At 32.9% G+C, this 14,871-nt stretch overlaps 1 long non-coding RNA gene across 1 annotated transcript; it reads right to left on the bottom strand.

The window, feature by feature from the left end:
• Positions 1-2,277: 2,277 nt before the first annotated feature.
• Positions 2,278-5,081, bottom strand: LOC149750150 (uncharacterized). The gene is made up of 2 exons (XR_016392026.1): positions 3,534-5,081; positions 2,278-3,379 (listed from the first exon to the last, which is right to left on the bottom strand). It is a non-coding gene; the product is annotated as an uncharacterized LOC149750150 (long non-coding RNA).
• Positions 5,082-14,871: the final 9,790 nt, after the last annotated feature.

Below are 14,871 nucleotides of genomic sequence, written 5' to 3' on the forward strand. Positions count from 1 at the left end.
AGTTCCTCAAAACGCTAAACATGGAATTGCCATCACTCCTAGCAATTTTACTCCTAAGTATATACCCAAAGGATATGAAAACAGAGACTCAGACATTTGTACACCAATGTTCATAGTGTCCCTCTTCAATGTGGATAGCCACTAGCCATATTATTCAAAGTCAAAAACTGGAAACACCCAAGTGTTCATCAACATATAAAATGTGGTATATACATAGAATAGAATATTATTCAGCCATAAAAGAAAACTGAACTTTTGATACATATCTTGCTTCCCAAATACTATTTCCCATAAGGAACCAGGGATCCTAGGAGAAATGGCTAGAGCAAGATAAGAACAAAATGAACCTGGACACTGTTACATGGCCAGAAAGTAAGTGCTCGAGAAAGGATAGGGACACGTTAAAAAGACATAGAGGCCAAATGTGGGATAACTTAAAATTTTTTTTAAAAAACTGAGTAATGTAGTGGATATCCATCTTTATCCATAGGATAAAGAAAATATCCATGAGTCTACATTGAAATGAATAACTGAAAAACTGAATGGAGAAGAATGGACAGTTCCAAATAATTGGACCACTCCAATTAATAAAATGTAGGATTGACAGAATTTTTTTTAAATCATGATTTGACAGGAAACCTCAATAAATGCTAAAATTAGCATATGCAAGTATGATAAGAAACAGTACTTGCAGTATCTTTCCCAAAGGATACTTATTAATTACAACACTAAGTAAGCAAAGTAACATTGCTAGTCATAAGGCACTATCAACATTATGTGATCCCTAGTGATGAACTGAGAACTACAACATTTCTGTAGTATTCTTGCCAAAAGTATATAACCTCAAAGAAAAAAATCAAACAAACCTATACTGAGAGACATTCATAGTTGAAATATTTGTAGATTCTTTGAGTGTCAAAATCATGAAAAGGAGACTTTGACAACTATATGTAATGTTGGATCTCACTTTGGATGTATAAAACAATCAGTTAATAGTAGTACATCAATAGAAGTCTCCTGTTTTAGATAATTGTATCCTGCATAGGTAATATGTTAATATAAGAAGCTGGGAAATATTAAAAACCCAAATGAACAACAACAAAAGAAACCTATGTACTACTTTTGCTACATTTTTGTAGGTATAAGGTTATATCAAAATAGAATTAAAAATGAAATAATGCTAGTATTTAATTGTTTTCAGTCTACTTCATGAAAAAAAGTCAAAACAGTTTTGATATACCCAATAAACCAAATATAAAATTCCAACAAAAACAGAACAAAATAAAGCTCTTTTTTTAGGATTATCTTTTCAGAAAGTGCAATTAAAATTATAATGACTATAATAGGGGAGAATGTAACAGAAAAACAAAATTTAGTTCACATATTCACTGGATAAAAAATGTTCATTTTTAGAAAAATTCAATTTTTAGCCTAATCAATAATTATAATGGCAAATATATCAACTGTAAAACACGAGACATTTTATTAAACCTGTTACCAAATCTGGTGAAAAATCCTTAATTAAAGAGAGGAAAATTCCTGAAATGACCCATAAGTACTTACAAATTGTGAAAAAAAACCATAATTTTGGAATTTCGATGAAACTGCATTTAAAAAGTATACAAATGGCTTTCCTATATCAATATGAAAATAAGCTAGGTGTACAATCCCCATCATTACATTAAGAAAACTATGAAATGTTTGGGAATGAACTTAAAAAAACTAAACTAGCAGTATCCCAACATAACAATTTGATAAAAAAATAGAAAGACATACCTTGCTGTTTGATAGGAAGACTCAATTTTAAAGAGATCTATTCTCTCCTAATTAATCTATTAAATTTGTTGCAAATGAAATAAAAACTGCATTATTTTTTCCAACTTGCAAAGTAATTTTAAGCGTCAATTGAGAGAAAAAAATGCAAGTACAGACAGGGAATATTCTGAAAGAGAAGAGAAATGAGATAGAACTCAATGGAATAGATAAGACTCAACAGTAATTTTAAAGTATCAATAGAAGGTAAGGCAAACCAATAAATAGAAATGCAGTCAATTATATGTCGGAAGTTCTATATGATTATGGTAGAATTAAAAATAAGTAGTAACTACTTAGGTTAAGGTGAGTAATTTGTATATGTAATGCTTTAAAACTACAGTAATGATTAATAGAAAGAGAAATAACATGACAAAATATTTGATGCAAAAAAGAAAATACAGACCAAGAAATGATACTAATACAAACGTGTTTTTTTAAGAAAAACACAAAACTCAAAAGGCATAAAGTACATGATATTTTAATACACAGCCAAAATACAAAACACCATAGTAAATTGAAAGCAATAAAATATGGTACTTCATTTGCACTGCATGACAAATGGTTAACATCCTTAATAAAAAATGAGTTCTTAGAAACCAGTAACAAAGACATTTATATATCAATGGAAAAAAAAAACAGAAGAAAATGAAATAACACAAATGACTAGTAAGGATTAAGCATATATGAAGATGACAGAGCTGAACAGTAACAGAAGAAAAGCAATTTCTTTGTAATACCATATTACTGAAGATTAAAAATGTAACATTTGTACAGTTTTAGGAAATATACCCACATAAACACTGGGGAACAAGATTGATGAGGTCCTGTCTGTATAGTAGGGAAAACTAGTTTGGACTCAAAACTATAAATTTTGGATACCCTTAGTCCAAGCAATTCCAATTCACTGGTATTATTTCAACAAATTAGTTGGATAAATTTACAATTTATATATAAACCATGTTTACTGTGTAGAAAATCTGTAGCTAGTATATAGATCACCCAAAAAATAACTTGCATATTAATTTATCAATACACCCAAAAGGATGTGCACAAAATTTCATTAATAGTAGATAACACAGACAGAGGTGGCAGAATTAGAAGAGGAAAAAAGGCATTTAAGAAGTAAAATATTATACTTCACAAATTTCCATGTCCTTTGAAATCTTGAAAAAGATGATTTTTTATGAGTCAATTTTCAATTTCCCTGTGATAAATTAAAATTTTAAAAATGTGCACCTAATACTTATGGGAGCACTGTAATGAAGCCTTGAAATTATACCATCCTGAGCTTCTCTGTGTAATAATGCCTCCATCATTCAAGCTCCTGAGATTTAGTCCAATGGCAACAATGAAAACAGTCAACATGCCTGGTTACAGTTCTCTCCAATATCACCCTTTAGGTCACTTTGAAACTTCAGCCTTCTCAGACTGTTTTTGTGATCTACAGGGAGTGTCCATTGCAACACATCAATGAGGAATCTCTATACATTATGAAGACTGTCTTTGGTTTTACTGAAGATGGTGGCAGAAGCAATGGCATCAATTTTTCCTATTCAGTCATCACCTGAGAGGACACATTGGGGAAAAAAATGGGAAAAGTTTAGTAGCATACTTCATGATGCAACAGCTATTCTATTATGAAGAAATAACAGGTGGATCAAAATGCATTTTGGAATTTTCTAACAATGAGAAAGCCGGATATTGGGAGTTCTTCTTACATCTTGCTAAATGGACTGATCCTTCAAACTTTCTCTTCATGTTGTCTGTATTTCTTTTTTACTATGTGTGGTTTCTTCTATCTCCAGATCACTCATTCATGATATCATGCAATCTACATACATTTCTGTACAAGAAATATAACAATGCTTAAATACTGCAATGAAAATAACCAAGGAGCTTAGTCCATTTGACAAGAAAAACAGTAACTATATTAAAGATATAGAGACTAAAACGGAACTTAGGAAAAGATTTGGCTCCTGACCCATTCATTATTCCAGGGTCCATCAAAATTCCTGAGTAGGTACCTCCCAAAAAACCATTAATCTTCTATTTAGCTATGATTTATCCTGAGGGAAAAATAAACATTTTATGATTAAAACTTCCACTTTCAAGGTTATCCCATGGACAGGAGGTAGGCAATGAGGGTCTCTGAGAAAGAATGTCTAAGGAATTTGTCAGCATTCACTCTTCACAGCACATCCCATGAATTATTAACCTTCCTGTGGGGTATAGTAAAAAATGAAGGGAAAAACTCCTGGTGTGTTAAGAGCAGGGATTCAGTATGTGTTACAACATTACTGATTTCATCAACAATTGTCCCCACTCATTCTTTTTTTAACAGTTCCATAGCTTTTGTAGTTCTAAGATTGTACCTTTCGGTATCAACATATTGCACCCTGGGCCTTTTCCCTTTTGCATTCCCCAAACTGACTTAATCCAAAAACCATGCACTTTTAACTTATCTTTTGCCTAATTTACTCCCCAAATCACAAAACAATTCAGTAAGACTTTATTTTATGCCAGGCAATGAATAAGACATTTGTTGGAAATTATCTGCAAGGGATTCTGAGTGTGAGAGAAGTGAAATTCTGAAAATCAAGGACCACCCCCCCCAAAAGAAAACAAAACAAAAACTACTGAAGCACCACATTTGTAGCTCTTACCTACTGTGCCTTCTTTCATCTGGTTTTACAAGCTGTCTGGGTCTGCAGTCACCTTGGCACTATCCCACCATGCTATGGAACTTTGGTTGGCCATATGGCACCATTAGCCAACAGAATATGGCATAAAAGATGCTACATGACTTCTGAAACTAGTTCAGAAAGGCCATGCCACTTTCACAAGGCTCTCTTCTTACACTTATTTTTATGATTCATATGGGAACCTGGCTGTGCGAAGGTACTCTAGTTTAAAGCCTCAGCTAAGCCCAACCTTCCAAGTCATCTAAAACCAGTGCCAGACGTGAGTGAAAAAGTATCCAGAAGACTCCAGTGGTCTGAATCACTCTCAATTATTCGATTGGACCTTCCCAATTGATCCCACAGACATTCTAGCACTGTCAGAAATTTTCACTCACAGTATCCATGGAAATAACACAATAACGTATTATCCATAACTAAGTTTTAGGATAATTTGTTACTCATACGTTACCCTGAACAATATCCACTAGCTGCCACCAAAAATCCATCAAGCTTAAGAAAAGCAGAATAATCAATTCCTGTCTAACCAAAGTGTCCCTCCCTAAATCAAATGAGCACTCAAAGTGTCCTTACACAATCATCGCCAAGGGGTTCTCCTGGGCCCAGGGATGGATGGGAGTGATGAACGCTTGAAAAGAGGAATACTGCAACAGGTCTCATGGTACCAATTATTGAGATTAAAAACAAAGATGGCAAAAGTGTCTTTTCTTGGAACTATCATCTCCCTATAGGGAAAAACAAGAGACATTATAAGGTAAAATACATAGCATTCTGACCAAACACTGAAGTAGCAGGTAAATGGGGGCTCATGTTGAACTTTGTTACAATTTCAGTTAAGGCTTAGTAACAGTTCCTCATTAATCAATCCTATAGCTGATTCAACTCTCCAACTTCAACATGACTTTATTACTACTACTCTTCTATATCAGTATCTTTTTTAGGTTGCCATGAACTTCTCTTTTTCACACCACAAAACTACACATGCAAAAATAGTTGGTCTATTCTCTAATTTATAATTATTAAAATATTGATCATTTCCTTTATAATATTAGTCATCTTTCGTCATAAGTAAATTAACTGAAGGAAGGCATAAGTACCTACATTATTCATGGATTCCATCTTTATAAAACTGTACTTTAAAATAACTGGTTTATTTATTCTCAGGAATGTTTGTAACTCACAGGTACTCAAGAACAAAGTCTGCCCCCAGTGTTATTTTCTTGAACCTAGCCAAAATCTCATCCTAATACAGCATTTCTTGATCCAGAACCTTCTTACCTGTGGTTTACAGTTCAGATTTATAAATTAAGGAACTTCACAGGAAGAATGTTCCTGATGATGTCAGACATCCTCAGGTTATCTGCATGTTATGTCTTTCTTTCATCATGTTCACCTGAGAAGCAAATATACAATATTTGACTTTAGAACTGACAGGAATAGTGAATGGAAATAATTAAACTAGCAAATATGACTGCCCAAAGAGACTTGTTTTTTTTACTTTTTCACCTTTTCAGAGTACCTTTAGCACAAACATTGAGACTACTGAAACATTTTTCATGCCAATTCTGAACAATCTAAAAAGCCATAAAGACCTGTTTGAAATCCTTCTGAGAGACTCAACTACCATAAAAGAAAACAATCCGTTCTCCAATTATGCCCATTACTAAGAGTAATTCGAGTTTATCCCAAGAGATTCCTTCCCCTTACAATATGCCACAAATATGGCACTGCCTTATAAAATTACCCTTTGTGTTTGTCAACCCAAATATAATTGTTTTTGTTTTTTGCTGTACACGGGCTCTCACTGTTGTGGCCTCTCCCGTTGTGGAGCACAGGCTCCGGACGCACAGGCTCAGCGGCCATGGCTCACGGGCCTAGCCGCTCCGCGGCATGTGGGATCTTCCCGGACCGGGCCATGAACCCGTGTCCCCTGCATCGGCAGGCGGACTCTCAACCACTGCACCACCAGGGAAGCCCCCAAATATAATTGTTTAGCACCTACCTCAAATGCCATCTTCTCCCTTCTTTCCGTGGATAGTCCAATACTCTGTTTCACTGTGTAAAACTCCTTGCCGCACTAGCACTAGTATCTAAGTCACACGCTCTTCACGATCACTCAAAAACTATTCATAACAGTCACTGGGAATACAAAGCTGGATACAACAGCCCAACACTCCCGAGATGTCAATAGGTAACGATGAAGACAGGCACAAATTGGTTGTATCTTTAAAATTTCCTCTGCTGTTTAAATGTTGCTTCTGAAATACCTTTAAAGTTTTAAAGGCAGAAAGTGGCAGCAGTCCCTTCTTTTCTGATCTTTTTACACAGTAATGTTAAAATTTTGCCATGTTTTTCCAGACAACTTTCTATTCAATAATTCACATTTGTATTTTAGATTTTCATGTAGCAATACACAAATATATAAACAATGTTTTAGTATTTAACTTACACATGTACAAAAAGTTCAAAAAGAATGCTAAAATAATCACTATTGTAGTAACACTAATGAGTAAGCATTACTTAACTCCATTATCATGTCTGAATAATCCCATTCCCAAGGAACAGTAACCATTAATATTTCAAATAGAAAAACCGGAGGCATATGGACACACCTCAGCACACACACTTAGTTGATACTTGTACAAAAATGACAATTTAAAAAATCAACTTAAAACACCCTTCAATATCAGAATACTTTTCCAATGTTTGAATAATAACCATATGAATTAGCTATCATTAGAATCGTTAATGATGTGTATTTCATACATTCAAATTATTTGTTATACTTGATCTATAACATACTTTCTTCTTTATGGATTTGAGTAGGAATATATAAAATTCCGTCAACAGATTATATCATTTCAACAATTTTACACACTCAAATTTCGATTGTCATTGCCAAACTGTTGTTCAAAAACGTGTACTGATTACACTTTGATAATAATGGATAGGATTCTAAGAAATTTCCGTTATTTACATTATAGGCAACTGAGAATACTTTTGACATTGGTTACTGATTATAACATACAAATTAACTGCTCTCCAGAAAATTTTCAAAAGCTCTCAGAAAAATAAAATATTCATAACCATGGAAATTCTGTTCTCATACAGATGTATATATGTAAACATTAAAAAAAACATATCCACAGTATTTTATATAAAATGCTTAAACATTTTTAAGCATTATATAAAATGCTTAAACATTTTATATAAAAATTAACATTCATTTAGATATAACATGAAGTGGGCTTCTACACGTTTAAGCTTACAATTGAAATACTATTTCCATTAAAAAAAAAGTAAAGCTATAATCTAGTAAATGAGAAAGAACACTATCATATCTATACCCCTAAAACTAATTTTACATATGTACATGTATATACATTTATAATATGCATGCATATACATATATAAATTTGCAAACAGTAGGTTTACATAGCATAGCAAAATAACCATTACTTCAGCAATGTTATATAACTATGAATATACCTGCAGTTTAAAACGACAATTCCCTTCTCATGTTTTCCTTTTTCTTCCTAAAGATGAAAATAAATCCCATGGGCATTTTTCTTTGCTTGTTAAAAGTATACAATCTAATCTTTTCTTATAACATGAGAACCTAAAAATCTGAAGATATGGAGACAATCTGTGTACCCCTATCCCCCAAAACCCACTACATAAACACCAAAATGTTACAAAGCCCTAAAAGGCCAATTACTAGTTACCTATTACACTGCTAAAACATTTATAGAAGCCACCTCATGATACTTTACAATGAGATATTTACAAATTTGTACTTCGTGAAATTCCATGCATCTAGAAAAACTAATTTTTAAATGATAAATTTACTGTTATTTACAAGGTTGTCTTGAATGTTGTCATGCAGTCCAATTAAACACAAAACTGTATAATTCAAAGAGAATAAAATCTCCTGATTAAAATATGTAATGCTCTATCAGCAACACAACTACAAATTATGACTTGGCTTTTTTAATGTATAAAAATCCAAGCACTAAACAATGATTAAAATGTAAAATTTTCTTTTAGATGAGAATGCAAAAGTTAAAAAATACCCTTTTAACTTTTGCTTTCCCATAACTCAATAGATCCCAAAATATGTATATAGCTCAAGAAATCCACAGTTCCATCAATTTCACTGCTGAGACATAAGAAAACAATGAAACTTTACAGTGAATTATTTACAAAATTATACTTTGTGAGACTCTATACATCTAGAAATTCTAGATGATAAAAATTAAAAACTGGTATCTGCCTATTTACAAAGTTGTCTTGAATATTGTCATGCAACCAAGGGAACACATACAGAACTGTGTATAGTTCCAGGAGGTAGTATAAAATCTGACCAAGTCATTTATTAATTTGAATATAAAGGGAAAAAAAAAGAAAACAAAGTAAAAAAAAGAAATACAAGGGAAGGGATAAGTAGTTGGAGCAAAGAGGATTTCTAGGGCCATTAAAATATGATGACAATGAATACATGTCATTATATGCTTGCCTAAACCCACAGAATGTACACCACCACGAGTTAACCATAATATAAACTACTGACATTGGGTGACTTATGATGTGTCGATATGGGCTCATGAATTATAACAAATGTACCACTCTGATGGGGGAATGTGATAATAGGGGTGGATTATACACGTGCTGGGTTGATAATGGGGGAGGGATTATGCACGTGTCGGGGCAGGGGACATATGGGAAATCTCTGTGCCTTCCCCTCAATTTTTCTATGACCTTAAAACTGCCCTTAATAAAAAGTCTTAATAAAAAATAATAATATAAATGAACTATATCAGGAATCTCGGTACATCCAGAAATACCAAGTGAATTTACATGGTGTAAGTTTTAAATATACATACTTGATACAATGGCAAATTCTTCTTCTATATGAGAACAGGGTAAATGCATAATCTTGTCAACATTTCCTCTTAACAACCGAACTAATATGATAAATTTTGCATAGCTCCAAGAGCCTGTTTGTCAACTTCATTGCCATGTTGATTTTAAAAGACAACAGTATCAATACTAACACATTTACAATGAAAGTTTTTACAAAATTATACTTTTTGAGACTCTCAGTACATCTAGAAATACCAGATGTTTAAAACTAAATTATTTCTCTTGTCCCTTACTTACAAAATTGTCTTGGTTATTGCCATGTAACAAATGAACACAGAAAGATTTCTATAAAATGTTCTTTAGAAAAGTGAATTTCATCATGAACCTCAGCACATCTGGGAAAATAAGTTATACCTACATGTCCCACAAAGAGGTAAAATTATATGTATATCAGAAATGTCTATATCTAGAAAGAACATGTGTTTGTAATGTAATTACATACACAGAAGTCTAAATGTCACTCAGCTAAGTACCATTTCATTCTACAAGAATAAAAAAGCTTATGTGCTATTAATTTTAGGTAAATATACATTCAAAACTATGACAGAAATTTCTGCACATCTATTGAATTATACGGTATAAAAAACAAACATCTGATCACATGCACACAACTACCTAATAATTCCCCCCCTCCCATACAGACCAAGTATAAACACATAGGGGTCATGTAACACTTCTATTGGTAATAGATAGTTTTCACCATTAGTTCAAAATTAAAATATTATTAATTATTAATATATTGTGTGTATGTGTGTGTATGGAGACAGAGTTCTAAATACCTAGGAAGTTGTTATAGAAGAGCTTGTCTGTTCAACACACAGCAGTCAAATGCTTCCCTGCTCTGTCCCAACATTTAAAACTCAAAAATTTGATTGGAGTAAGAAAAACTGTACAAGTTTACGTATTTAAAAATATGAATGGCAATGATTTCTACACTTTAAACAAAGAATGTCTAATTACAAAACCTCAAGAACATAAAAACAAAAAACCCTCAAAAGTCAAGCCTAATTCATGAAGATGCTCACTCTATCTATGATCAATGATTATAACTTTAACATTTAAGTGAAAAGGTATTTCCAAAATTGACAGATATTATATATCCAAAATTATTTCATGAAATAACATGTATCTTCAATACAGAAAAGAAAGTAATAATACAATCCGGAGCAACCAAATATATCCCAAATAGACATGGTTTAGCAATTCAATTTACCAAAACAGTGTTTTCACCTTTGTCTATCAGTTTGGTACTCACAAAATATATGCCTACTCAGCAAATCCTAGGCAGATGTTATTTAAAAAAAAACAAAACCAACATTTGTTTACCACATATCTAGCAGCCTCACAGTATCCTCCAGCAACTAAATAAAGTTTATAAACTAAAACTTCCTATATCATCTGCCCTCAAGGCCAAATGGTAATTGTTTAGGCCAAAAAATAATTCCATTCTATGACTTTTAATATCACTAGTTTTATAAAACACATATGTGCATGTATTCACGTGTGTATATGTATACATATGTATATGTTAAGAAATCCCTATAAATCAAGAACTAAAAGTTTAAAGCAAAACTATTATACATTCTAACTATTTTATTAACAACCATCTATAAAAACACCCCTTTAGCTGCCCAATTATTTGCTAAGATAAGCTGACAATTAGCAAAAATTTTCACTCTATATAGTTAATATTTTACAAAATATGCAAAAATTATAGCTAATATGCCTAAAAAACATGCAATAATGGTGTCTATTATATTCACATAATACAAAAACATTCCTTTGGTCAGCCCACTATTTAATGAACTCAGGTGTGATATACCATCACTAACATCATCCATAAAAATTTACAAATTGCCTATACAACTAGAAATAAGTACTTTAAAACAACAATTCACTATTTTCATTAAAAGTCAAATTCTACTCACAAATGAAAACATTTTTAACCTATGCTCCCACATGTGGAGCTTTCTTTAAGATATACAAAGAGCTGTGTTCTATTTGTACACAAATATATCTGAAAACTATCAAGGCAGTCCAGTGACGTTTTCACCATGATGAATCCTGTCATAAAACAATGATATATGTATATTAAATACTACACAATGTATTTCTCACAACCTAAAAATTGAGTCTAGTGATCCAATGAACACAATGAGAGGCTAAATGGAACATTTTTTTTTTGGCAAACAAAAATATTTCTATCCTATTAGGTTGGTATGTATTTACAATGATGTTTATACATGTAGAAAATTAGAGGTTAAACAAGAAAACATTATAACACTGTTTATAACAAACTGTTTAACAATTTCTACCAGAAATGAATACTGATAGGCAATTCCACTGGCAAAACGAAAAAAATTCTACCTGTGTTTAATATTAGAATATTCATAAAATATATGTAGATGCCCAACATATCTGAGCATGGAGTAAAGCCTGGATGCTGTTTAAGAACTGTCTCTGTGCATATGCATATAAACACACAACCCTCCAAAAACCCCCAATTCTCTATCTCCTAAATTCAGCTTTTATTTACCTAATACAAAGCCGTCTAGAAATTCCTCAGTAACCAACATTATATTCTAGTAACTGAAGTGCCCAAAATGTCACCCACCTCTATGCCTGATAGGATGGTACAGCACAGTAGTCTTTCTATTATATACAAAGCAATAAAAAACACCCACTGAACCCTGATCATACAAGTGTTCATAGAGGCTCTTCTCCTGTGCAAAAATTCCATCATGATAAGGCAATCTCATACCATACAAATTGTAACATAAAAATCATTTACAGGGTAACATCTACAACCAGATAGAGCACCCTTAATAAAAGTTCTTAGGTAACAACTGTATACAGAACAATCCCCCTCCCCAAAAAAACCCACCACAATAATCCAATCAAATGATTTCAAACGTACATCATTCAGAGTTATTCTAACAATCCTTATTTCTATAATCATGTATTAAAAATAATTCTTCTACATATATTAGCAAACTCTTTGTTAGCATTTGCAATACATTAAGAAATATCACAAAGCAATTATATTTGGTTATTTCATACACAGTATTCTCAAAATGCATATAAATAGTAATTAGTGCCTTCCTTTGCTTTTATGATTGATGTATTAAACATTCCCATGTCCTTCTCTTTTCTGCTATCCATAAATAATACAGAATTGTGTATAACTTACAAAATGTCCTCAGAATCCCTTTCTTAAGTCTTTTCCAGAAGACAATTTTACCAAACATGTTTTTAGAAACTTCCTTAGGAAACAAGCTGTATTATTACAACATTCATCTTAAAAAGTATCTAAAAATAATAGATTTGTTTATAAATGTAGGCCTCTGTACTTGAGTATTAGATTCCAAAAGATTAAGCAAAGAAAGAATAAAATACAATAAACTATTACATGTTGAATTTCATTCTCTTCATCTCCTAACATTCAATGAACAGTTCACACATATTCATCATTCACTGAGTATTTTAATTTCAATACCATTACCCACACACAATTTTTCTAAGTATTTAAATAAATTCATAAGGTACATATATCTAGTTAATTAGTTAATGGGATTAGATTTCAAGTTGTTTTAAAATGCCGTGGGGGAAAATAAGGTTTATCACGTATGCATACAAATGCCACATATATAGGGCTTTTTACTGGTAACTTTCGAAGGCAAGCTGATATTCCATGGCAAGGAAAATATTCCACCCCACCAATCCAAAGACTGCCAATGAAATGCAAATATACAAGAGCCAAGATGAAGTACAGGCCAGTATAAATTTCTATTTTGTCTGTAATTTTAGAGCTGGTGAAGCTTCCAGCTAAACTCAAGATCTGTTGTCCTTCCCTTCCTATCCACATATTCTTACAGGGTTAGCTTATGTTCACTTGAGTTTGTACAGCCTAGCCAATACTTCAAGTTTTACCCAGCTGAAATATTTTCAATTCAGTAGATACCCTTCACACACTTGAATCTTGGGGAGAAACCTGGAATGAGAGATGCTGTCCTGATGCTGTTGGATCAGGCAAATCAATACAGATTAAAAGATCTAGAAAATGTCTCTACAGGAGAGCCCTGGCCAAAAACCCCTTAAAATGGTATGAGGTGTAGACTTCCGTAGCAGTCCATAAGTACAATTGCTCAGGATACTCCAGAAAAATCTGTTCATCTATGTTAACAGAAAAACAGTTTGCAAAACTACCCTAAAATCATCCTGGGTTGCAATCACATTGTATCTTGCTATGCAAATTTCTTGAGATTCTTATGGACCAAAGGGTAAGAGGAAAGGAGTGTCTGAATTTTATGAATCCAAATGTTCAGCCACTAGAACTGGAAAATTTCCAGTTTTGACAGTGGCAAAAGATGCTCTAAATATTATCAGTTTATATAATCTTTGTCCTCTTCTCTGATTATTGCTTATTTCTAACACTTTTAAAACATGTCAACTGCAGATTTATGAAGGACATGATGTGGTTTCGTCATCTTTCCCAAAGACTGCTATGGCAGACAGATCAATTAGAGAATCTGAAGCTAGAAGCAAGGGGGCCAGTTAGAAGTTTCAATATGAAAGGTAGCTCCAAAACAGCCATATATATTGGAGTATCTATTGTGCAAAAAAGATTCTAAGTTTCTGGATGAAATCCTTTGTCCATCTTTCTTAGGCTCCATTCATGTCCATGAATGATAGCCAATCACCTTCTAGTTGACATCATGTTTCAAATCTCTGTAAAATTGATAGTGAAATATATATTACACGATGATTTTAAAAGGATTTATGAATTAATTTGAGATATTTCCCATTTATTTGCCATTACTTTCTTTGAATTATCTGTACATGTGTTTGTCATTTCAAAAACAAGTATTCAGTCTTTTCTTTTACAATGAATTGTAGTACAATGTTTAAGGTGCGTTATAAAAACCAAGAGAATAAATAATCAATATATTTTGCCAACCTAAATAATACCACAGATGAATTTTCACATACTTTTATGTGGTCAAGTACTCTGTTAGCCACTAATAAGTAAACTCTGTTGTATATGCCTCAACAACTATGCCCTCTTGATTTCTAAGAGGTATGCTCTAGAAATAAATTCAAATAAAGACATGCCTTTTGTTTCTGTACATGAAGATTTATTCTCCAGTGAGCTAGACTAAACAGGGAAAGGTGTCTTGTAAGAAGAGGCAACAATTTCTCTTTCCAGCAAAGCCCCAAATCAAAATTTGGCACTCTCACATAAGTGAGTTGAAGGCAGTACCATCCAGGGAATTCCCTGGCGGCCCAGTGATTAGGACTCCACACTTTCACTACTGAGGGCCTGGTTTCAATCCCTGGTCTGGGAACTAAGATCCCATAAGCCACACAGTGCAGGCAGTGGGGCGGGGGAGAAAGTACCACCCAATTCCCTGCTTCCAGGCTGTGGCACAATAAA

The sequence above is a fragment of the Delphinapterus leucas genome, chromosome 2, assembly GCF_059928025.1.
Source record: "Delphinapterus leucas isolate spDelLeu-1000000601 "Yukka" chromosome 2, BTC_Dleu_Yukka2, whole genome shotgun sequence".
NCBI lineage: Eukaryota > Metazoa > Chordata > Mammalia > Artiodactyla > Monodontidae > Delphinapterus > Delphinapterus leucas.